General features: G+C 48.9%; 1 long non-coding RNA gene across 1 annotated transcript in view; it reads left to right on the top strand.

Moving 5' to 3' along the window:
* LOC137646923 (uncharacterized) overlaps positions 1–10372 on the top strand; it is a 31124-nt gene that overhangs the window by 6176 nt on the left and 14576 nt on the right. Inside the window, exon 2 of the long non-coding RNA XR_011045495.1 lies at positions 3996–4140. This is a non-coding gene — a long non-coding RNA (uncharacterized lncRNA). The remainder of the gene's footprint in view (positions 1–3995; positions 4141–10372) is intronic.

Genomic DNA, 10372 nt, shown 5'->3' with positions numbered 1-10372 from the left:
AATATGTATATATATATATACATATATATATATATATATATAATATATATACATATATACATATATACATATATATATATATATATATACATATATATATATATGTATATATATATAAATACATATATATATATATATATATATCGTATATATATATATATATATATACATATACATATATATATATATGTGTATATATATATATATATACATATATATATATATATATACATGTATATATATATATGTATATATATATGTATATATATACATATATATATACATATATACATATATATATATATATATATACACTATATATATATATACACTATATATATATATATATATACATATATGTATATATACATATATATACATATATACATATATACATATATATATATATATATATATATGATATTTCTGAAACTATTCATTTGCGACGGGAACGAGTGTCATTTTCGAAGAGCGTAATTTTTTTCTGTAAGAAGAAGTTTTTTTCCTAGGTTACGTTGCCCTGTAATACACTACAATAATACCATGATACCAAGCTATATTGCGGGAGGGGGGAGGGTGGAAGGGGAGGGGTTGGTGGAGGAGGTACTAAACGACCTGGAACCGACATCGTCAACATAGTGTTTTCTATGCCAAACCACGTTGTGTATAAGGTATGAAAAGTAATGGGCCAAGAACACTACCCTGAGGAACACCAGATAACACATTCCCATACTCGCAGTGATGTCTGTCAGCAACAGCACTTTCCTATTTATTACTTAAAAATTCAATAAAAATGCTAAGAAAAGACCCACCCGTTTCCAACTGTTTGGATTTGAAAACAAAGAACCTCATGATTATCACGGTCAAGGGTAGCACTGCATTGGAGATTGTAAGAAGGGCATCACAAGCTATAAGGCCTTTATGAAAACCAAATTGCAAACTAAAGAATGTGATTATCTTCAGCAAACCTATTTAGATGTTCAAATACTTTAGATTAATATGGGAGTTATTGAAATTGGGTGGTAATCAACTGGACTTGAGCTACCACAAACGCATTTACATACTAACGCGCAAAATAACAGGTAACTTTGGCGCTTAGAAATCTGCAGTCTTTACAAAAAAACAAAGGAAAAATTCCATTTGTGTCTACACCTCCATAAGCATCAAGGTCCATCAAGAGAGCTTTAATTTCAGGATCAAAAAGCTAAACTACGTAGTTTGGCCTGAGTTCGTTGAAGAAGCCCTTTCCTGCCGGAGAACAGAAGGGCAACAAATCCAACCAAGGCGGCAAAGGAGGTAGAGGTTGTAGTTGAGGCCACTCCTGTTAAGGAGGGCAATCCTCCAACTTGTCCACCAGTAGGGGGTATGCCTGCAATGTCAGTGGCAGAGGTGGCTGAAGCATGGGCTGAACCATGGACAGTCTCCGTGATTCGTTCAGGGCATCGCATCCCATTCACGCCATCTCTCCCTTTATTGAATCGGAGTCCAGTCCCATCAAGCGCCTACACAAATGAAACCGTTAAGGAACTGGTCCTCTGTTAAGATCTGGAAATCGTTACAGATTATTTTAATATTTATACTAAAATGGTACAACAACAGCCAAATAAAACAAATGGGAATGCATATAAAAACTCACAAAAAAACACAAGAAAATTATTTACAAACTTATAAAGAAAATCAATGTTACTAATTCGTTTACTTAACTGAAAAATCAAATCGATCAAAAACATTAATTGTAAAGGGGAACAGTCAGTAAGGTAGATATACTTATGGAGGCTTCAGGTTTGAGAATGTAGCTGAAGGGTGGCTGAAGTTCAGGCGAAACTGGCAAGATGACCGGATTCGAAGACGTCGCAAAAAAGGTGGTATAAAGATGGGATATCAGAAGTCTTCTCCAATAATTTGATGATAGAGTTGAACTAAGGCAGGCTGCAGGCTGTGTTGGCTACTTCTTGTCACAAGCAGGGAGGGCTGGCTGCTTCATTTTGTCTCGTCTTCTCAGCCATAACAGGATTTTGGCGATAGACATTTGTCATCTGTAATGAAGGTTGGAAACTGGCTCTCAGACTTCTGGTCGTCTCTACTTCTTATCTCGTTAGGACTTGGTTCTCATCTGCTTCGGACATAGTTCCTCTCATGTCTTATGTCCTGTCCTATCTCTCCTGGGCAATCTCTTCTTGATGTTTATATACCCATGTATGGGCGGAGCTAATTACAGTGGGCAGTAGTCATTTCCATAGAAGGTGTTTTGTTTAATAATTCTGCGTTTTTTTTATTGGCCGCCTCAAAAACACCCACTTCGATCACACCATGGAAGTTTCTAGAAGAAATTTGTGATGCAATCTGGACCACATGTTAAGCCGTAACCAAAGGGCAGTACGTGTTCTTCCATGATGACATACTTCATAATCAAGGATATCTCTCGGGCTCGGTTTCTCCGAATATGCTGACTCCATTGATTAAGATGATGACATCTTGGTCAAAACAGGACAGTTCCCTTATTGCTGCAGGCGCTCTTCGTCGAGGCTTGGTTTACTTTCAAAATACTGACGGCAGTGAAGTGATGACAGGTTTGACCAAACAATACGGTAGTCTAATATCATCTCGCTGCTCACCCTTTAGGATTAGAAATGTTTGTCTTTTATGAACATATCCTTTTAATACTGTAGTATTGTATCTACCCATGACTTCCTCCGCATCAAAGTCCAGACCATGTTGGAGAATGGTGCTCTTCAGGAGGTCCTCGATGGCTCCCCAGTTTTCTTCAATTGACTCTTTCTTGTGAAAATGTCGTCCTGGGGCTGGAGACCCATCATCGACCTCTCAGCCCTAACAAGTCTGGACCTCAAGAATGCATTCTTTCAGATTCCAGTACATTCGTCATATAGGACGTATTTAAGGATCGTCCACGACAACAGGCAATGCCAGTTTAAGTTGCTGTGCTTTGGTCTTTCAACAGAACCTCAGGTTTTCAAGAGAGTTTTTTACCCTAGTGTCAACCTGGGCCCACAGGATCGGCATCTATCTCGAAAGATACCTGGATAACTGGCTGATCCTAGCAGACTCGGTGGCTATCCTTCTTCAGCACCGAGACAGACCCCTTGAATTTTGCCGCAATCTGGGTATTGTGGTAGATCTCTAAGTCATCCCTGCTTCCATTAGAGACTTGTATAGTATACCTAGGCATGATCATCGATACCAGCTTGCAGAAAGTCTTCTCGTCAGACGACAGAATCCAGAGTCTGAAGAAGGTGGCAAGTCCCTTCGTTCAACGAGACACGCTCCCATCCCAGAAGGGGTTACGTCTCATAGGTCACCTAACGTACCTGGTTCGTTCAGTCTGCAATGGCTGCCCACGAATCCGATCTCTTGAGTGGCAGCTAAATCTCAGAGAGTGAGTGAGTGTGTGTGTGTGTGTGTGTGTTTTGTTAGATATGTTAGGATGGTAGCCAAACTCTTGAGCAGTTGCTTGTTTTTGTTGTGACAGTAGTAGGTGAGGGTGTTTAAATGATGGATTTATATTTTGTCATTATTTACGATCAGCCTAGGAAGTGCCCCTACTAGAATAGACTTTGAGAGAGCTCCCAACCTGCTTTGTGAGTCCTACCAGCAGTGGTTCCACATCTTTTTGAAGTCTATAACTTCATGGGTCAAAATTATTCAGCACCTCATCCAAGAGAGGCTGTTCACGCAAGATAGTTGAAGACATGTCTCGCTACTTCAGAAAATACCCCTTTGATGCGTACCAAGCAAAATGGGCCATCTTCTGGGGTTGTGGCCGTGGAAGGATAACTTCCCCCCCTCAGAGCCTCTATTTCTCTTATAGCAATAACACTAGCTGTTGTATCTCAAATTACTTTTAGAATTTGTTTCTCTTAGTTTGGTATTTCAGACAAGTATTCTCATCCTTTTGTGGTAAGCACCATTATGTATTTCAATGCAATTGCTACATGAATAGTCTTAATGCATCATATATACATCATCTATTCTTTCAGGAATGCTGTACACATTTCCCAGTACTGTTGCACGACAATGATATCGCAGTTAAACACAAAAAAATTCATAATGTCTAAAACTGGTGACATCACAGGATCAGGTCAAATGTGTTGTCACTATTGCAAGGACGCAGTTAGTCAAGCTGTAAGTAGTAGCTAAGGTTTTGTAATATTGCTGGCCAAAATATAGCCCAAAAGTTTCTTCCAATATTTTGCAAGAAGTGCAATAAATATTATTTGTTCCGTAACCAAAATACAAACCATGCTACTTATATGGGGTATTACTTTCGGCGTAGCTGAAATGACGAGCCATTAGATTTTTAACGAGGGTTAACTACCCTCTCACACACCGGTGAACTGATTCACTTCACTTTTGGCTCGGGTGATGATCAGACCTGTTTGTCTCACCCTCACATTTTGACAGCCTTAATTTTTTTGCTTTTTCTTACAGCACGTGTGTTTGGAAGTTGGCCTCTCTCTATCATGCGGAAGTGCCCTGGACTACCCGACCGCCCTTGTGGGACGTTCATGTCATCGGCCGAGACGGACCCTCACACCTTGTTTCCGTACTGCAGAGATCAACGGTGTGATAGGGATAGAACTTGTAGTGAATGCAGGGAGTGGTCTACCTCCCAGTGGGAGAGGTTTTCCCGGTGACGTAAGAAGAAGTCTAAGCGTGACCTTTCTCCTTCAAGGGCTGCCTTGAAGAAGGAAGGTTCCAAAGACTCTTCTTCCGTTGCCCGAAGCTCCCACTCGATCGGTCTCTCGCGAGGGGCCGTCGAGTGGTAGCGTAGGCCTTTCTTTTGTTGACCAACCTCCGGGTTCGGGAGAGGGAGTTGCCTCCCATAGCGAGGCAGCTCCTCCTCCTCCACCTCCAGGGGGGGATATTGATGTTGATGACTCTGTTGCTAACAATGATCTTTTGCAGCTTTGGGCTTCCTTGGGGCTTAAGGGCTCGCCCTCCAGGGAAGCCCTGTTTGACCTGATCCAGTTGTGTGCAGCTGTCAAACAGTCGCCGGTAATAGCAGAGGTAGATCCTCTGTCTATTATAGACGTTGTTGTGGCAGAGGCTTCCGACGGGTCGGGCCAAACCCCTGCTGTTGTTGCGGATGTTGCTGAAGGCTCAGTTCCCCCCTCCGAACATCCTTCGAGGGAGGAGCTGGGTCCAACGGTCTCTCCTGCGGGTGATTCTCCTCCTCAGGGGAGTTCACTGACGGAGACTCCTCCTCGGAGGACCGACGATGGTGTTGCTGCCCCTCGAGGTTGTCTTCGCTGTAAGACTTGCCCTCCTCTTCGCCGTAAAGGCCTTCCTTCCCCTTATAAAGGAGTTAGGAGGCGCCTGTTCGGTTCATCGCCTTCGACGTCCCCCGCAGAGGATCCTCCTCGACGGGAGCAGACCGTTGCAGCTGCATCGCTAGACCTCTCAGCTGATCGTTCGCCATCTCCCACGCCTGCCAGACCTGCTAGACTTCCTTCTCTATTCCTGGACGCAGATGCGCAGTGGGCGCCAACGCACCCCGTTTCCCAACGGGCACCGGTCCCTTCGGGGCATTAAGGCTTGTCTCTCAATGAGAGTAAGTCCCTTAAGCGCCAGGTTTTACCTGCGCGCTCGTGCGCAGTAGCGCGCAAGTGCTCGCCTGCTGTGGCCCTTCGGACTCAACGCGCCAGCGATCTCCTGCAGCCATGTCTTCTCGCCGTAGATCTCCTGCTCGCCAGCGCTCGCCTGCGCCCCAGTGTTCGCCTGCGCGCCAGCGCTCACCTGCGCGTCAGGGCTCTCCTGCTCGTCAGGGATATCCTGTGCGCCAGCTCTCTCCTGCTCGCCAGCGCACATCTGCGCGCCCTGTTCCTGCTGTGCGCCTTGCGCGCCCATGTTCTCTTAAGTGCCCACGATTGCCTTCTCGCCAGCGCACATCTGCGCGTCCTGGTCCTGATCTCCGGATCTGGGTGCAGGCAAGGAGGTTATTCCTTTGCCCCCTCGCTTCGATCCCCTGTGCGCCCGCAAACCTCGCCCATGCGCCAGCCTTCGCCTGCGCGCCATCGCGCGCACTCACCTGTGCGCTCTTCTAGATCGGTACGAGTCTGCGCGCCCATGAGAAGTCTCCTGTGCAAGCCAGCGAGCGTTCGCCTTTGCGCGCCACTACACCTTCTGGTCCTGCTTCCCAGCTGATATCTCCTAACCGCGCCACTACACGCCAGCAATCTCCAGCGCGCCCGCGCGATCTTTTGCTTGCGCGCAAGCGCTCTCCAACGCGCCCGCGCGCCCATACGTCAGATCGCCGAAGGTCTCATACGCGCCCATGCGCTAACTCGCCTGTGCGCAGTCGATCGCCTTCTCTCCCTACACGCTGTCGTTCTCCCGGCCGCCAGCGCTCACCCTTACAACCGCGCGCACCCTCACATGTGCGCCCATGCGCACTTTCACCTGCACGCCCTCTCGCCCGCGTGCACATGCGTATCCTCGCCCACGCGCTTTCATCTCCGCGCACGGACCTGGGATTTTACCATCGCGCGATCCTGACCGCGATTCCCGCCGGGTTTCGCAGCGCGGGTAACCTTGCGAGTCCTCTGAAGCGCGTACTTCCAGATCGTCATCGACACGATCTCCACCCCGTAAGCGCAGAGCGGTGCACTTGCAGGAGGAGGAAGAATCTTCAGAGAGGTCTAGACAACACTCTTCTTCTTTTCAGGCAGGCCCTGTGGTGTCTACTCCCAAGGATCGCCCGATCCCCTTCCCTTCAGCGGGAGTCGCTGACACTGCGTCTGTCAGCCATCAGCCTTGGTTTGGGTCTCTGATCAAAGCAGTTGTCCAGGCTGTTAAGCCGGCCCTTGCTGATCTAGGCCTCAAACCAACGGCAGCCTCGTCTCCGCTGAAGAGAAGGAGAGGAGTGGACTTCGTGGTGACTTCTCCTAGGGTTAAACAGGCTCCCAAGAAGTCCGTCAGGAAGGCCCCTTCCCCCTTCAGACATTTTCTCCTTCTCCTGTGGACGAAGCCTTTCCGTCCTCAGGAGAGTCCAGCGAGGTGAGACATTCTCCCACGGCACCAATGGGAGGAACCCCACCTCGAGTACGAGAATCATCTCGTGTGGGAGCAGAGAGGACCCCTCAGACTTCTTTACTGGAGTCCTGTGTTCTTCCTAGGAGGGAGCCCAAGGACTCAAAGACCATCCCTAAGTCTTCATCCCGGATTCGACCAGAGCCAGCAAGACCCCAGGAGAACGTCCACGTGTCCCCCCAAGTAGAGCCGCTGGGGACAGGAGACTTTGCTGCCAGTCCACAAGGAAGAGAGCTGCATGAGTCGGAGCATGCCTTCTGGTAGGTCCTGAGTCTGATGAGGCAACTCAACAGGTTCGAGGACCCGGAGACCGCCCCTCGCGAAGGCAAGGATACGGTTCTGGACCAAGTCTACGGCACTCAGAACCCTCCGAAGGCCAGTGAGGCTCTGCCCTGGTCCCAGGGTGTTGAGAGCACCAGAGACAAGGTTGAGAGCCAGCTCTCCGAACTCGCCTCCTCCAGCCGTTCCTCTGCCGGTAACAAATTCCTCCCACCTCCTCGTGTACAACAGAGGAGGTACTTCGAGATCATGGGGGAGTCTTGTTTAGCTCTTCCTCTCCACCATTCTGTGGAAGAGCTTTCCAGAGGAATTTATCTTGAGAAACTCTCCGCCCAGCAGGTAACATTCTTGGCTACAGAGATCTTGAGCCAGGAGAAAGTCGCAAAGTGTGCCATGCAGGCCACTTTGTAGCTGTATGTCTGGCTGGGGTCTCTGGACATTCTGTTGCGATCTGAGGACTTGTCCAAGGAGAGCACCAGGAAAGCCATGGAAACTTTTCTCCTCTCGGGCATGCGCACCATCGAGTTTCTAGCTCACCAAGTTTCGAACTTGTGGGCAAACTCGATCTTGAAGCGTCGTGATGCGGTGACCGAGAGGTTCCATGCGAAGGTCCCAGCCGTGGATGTCTGCAGGCTCAGACACTCTTCCATCCTTGGAAAGAGCCTTTATGAGCTCAAGGATGTGGAACGGACAGCTGGGAGGTGGAGTAAATCGAATCACGATTCTCTCCTACAAAGGGCTCTTACATCCAGACCCTACAAGCCTCCAGCACCTCAACAACAACAGCCTCGTCAGTCTAGGACATCAAAACAGGCTCCGACAGCAAAGGCAAGGGTGTTCAAACAGCAGCCCTTTCCTGTCGAGGACAGGAAGGGCGGAAAGTCCTCCAGGGGAGGCAAGAATCCTAGAGGGAGCGGCCGAGGCCGCAAACGCTAGGATTGGCAATCCCCCTGCGTGTCCACCAGTGGGGAGATGCCTGCAGAGTTGCGCGTTCAGGTGGCAGCAACTCGGGGCCGATTCCTGGACGATCTCTGTGATCAGCCAAGGATATCACATCCTGTTCATAACTTCTCTACCTCCCCTGACAGCGAATCCAGTGTCGTTGAGCTCCTATGCCATGGGATCGGCAAATGGGCTAGCTCTTTGGGCAGAAGTCGAGACCATGCTCAAGAAGGATGCTCTCCAAGAGGTCGTCGACGGTTCCTCGGGCTGCTTCAGTCGACTCTTTCTTGTAAAGAAGGCGTCTGGAGGCTGGAGACTCGTCATCGACCTCTCAGCCCTGAACAAGTTTGTCAAACAAACTTCGTTCAGCATGGAGACAGCAGAGACGGTCAGACTAGCAGGGAGACCGCAAGACTTCATGTGCACACTGGATCTAAAGGACGCGTACTTCCAGATCCCAATCCCTTCGTCTTCCAGGAAGTACTTGAGATTCAGCCTAGACAACAAGATCTACCAGTTCAAGGTGCTGTGTTTCAGTCTCTCCACAGCACCACAGGTGTTCACCAGAGTGTTCACCCTGATATCTTCGTGGGCACACAGGATCGGCATCCGTCTTCTTCGCCATCTGGGCGGCTGGCTGATCCTGGCAGGCTCGGAGTCAACCCTTCTTCGACACCGAGACAAATTTCTGGGACTTTGCCAAGATCTAGGGATCGTGGTAAATCTCGAGAAGTCTCCTCTGCTTCCATCTCAACGACTGGTATATCTAGGCATGATTTTAGACACCAATCTCCACAAAGCCTTTCCATCAGACGACAGGATAGCAAGGCTGAGAAGGGTCGCAGAGCCTTTCCTCAGACAGGAAGAGCTTCCAGCCCAATCTTGGTTGCGTCTCCTAGGTCACCTGTCCTCCCTGGCCCGTCTAGTTCCAAACGGCCGCCTCAAAATGAGATCCCTGCAATGGCGGCTCAAGTCCCGGTGGAATCAAGGCTACGATTTCCCGGACATTCTGGTCCTTATGGGGCCTGCGGAACGGACAGACCTGCAGTGGTGGTTGACCGACGGAAACCTTCAAAAGGGAGTGGATCTTCTCGTCCTCCCCCCGGATTTGATGCTGTTCTCGGACGCGTCAAAAGAAGGGTGGGGGGCCCACATTCTGAACCACAGGATCTCAGGCCTATGGTCAGAATCAGAAAAGTACCTCCACATCAATCTGCTAGAAATGAAGGCCGTATATCTGGCCCTTCAACAGTTCCAACAGACCCTGGCGGGCCACTCTGTGGTGGTGATGAGTGACAACACCACAGTAGTGGTTTATATCAGCAAGCAGGGAGGTACCTTTTCACAACAGCTATCCCATCTTGCAGTAGAGATTCTGAGATGGGCCGAAGTCCACTCGATACCACTATCAGCTCGCTTCATTCCGGGCAAAAGGAATGTGCTCGCCGACACTCTGAGCAGAGCTTCGCAGATAGTGAGTACCGAGTGGTCTTTGGATCTTCTAGTAGCCAACAAAGTCCAGACTTTGTGGGGTTCCCCGACATTGGACTTGTTCGCGACAGCCTTGAACTTCAAGCTGCCGCTGTACTGCTCCCCAGTCCCAGACCCCAAGGCACTCTGGCAAGATGCCTTCCAACAACCGTGGCACAGCATCGACGTCTACGCCTTCCCACCGTTCTGTCTGATGAGAAGGATGCTCAACAAGACCAGACTATCGGTCAACCTGTCAATGACCTTGATAGCTCCGCTATGGCATCATGCAGAGTGGTTCCCGGACCTTCTGCAGCTCCTGACGGAACTTCCGAGAGAACTCCCCCCACGACATGAGCTACTCAGGCTACCACACTGCAACATTTTCCACAAAGCCGTAGCATCGCTTCGGCTTCACGCCTGGAGACTATCTAGCATCTCCTCACAGAGAGAGGCTTTTCGCAATAAGTTGCGGAGAGGATGTCTCGACACCTGCAAAAGTCATCTGCAGGGGTCTACCAGGCGAAGTGGAGAGTCTTCTGTGGTTGGTGTCGTGGGAGGGGTATCTCTCCCCTCGATGCCACTATTCCAGCAATAGCGGAGTTTCTTGTATATTTGCGGGAGGAAATGCGCC

This window comes from Palaemon carinicauda, chromosome 9, assembly GCF_036898095.1.
Source record: "Palaemon carinicauda isolate YSFRI2023 chromosome 9, ASM3689809v2, whole genome shotgun sequence".
Taxonomy (NCBI): domain Eukaryota; kingdom Metazoa; phylum Arthropoda; class Malacostraca; order Decapoda; family Palaemonidae; genus Palaemon; species Palaemon carinicauda.
The sequence above is the reverse complement of the archived record's forward strand: the minus strand, read 5'-3'. Positions and strand labels throughout refer to the sequence as shown.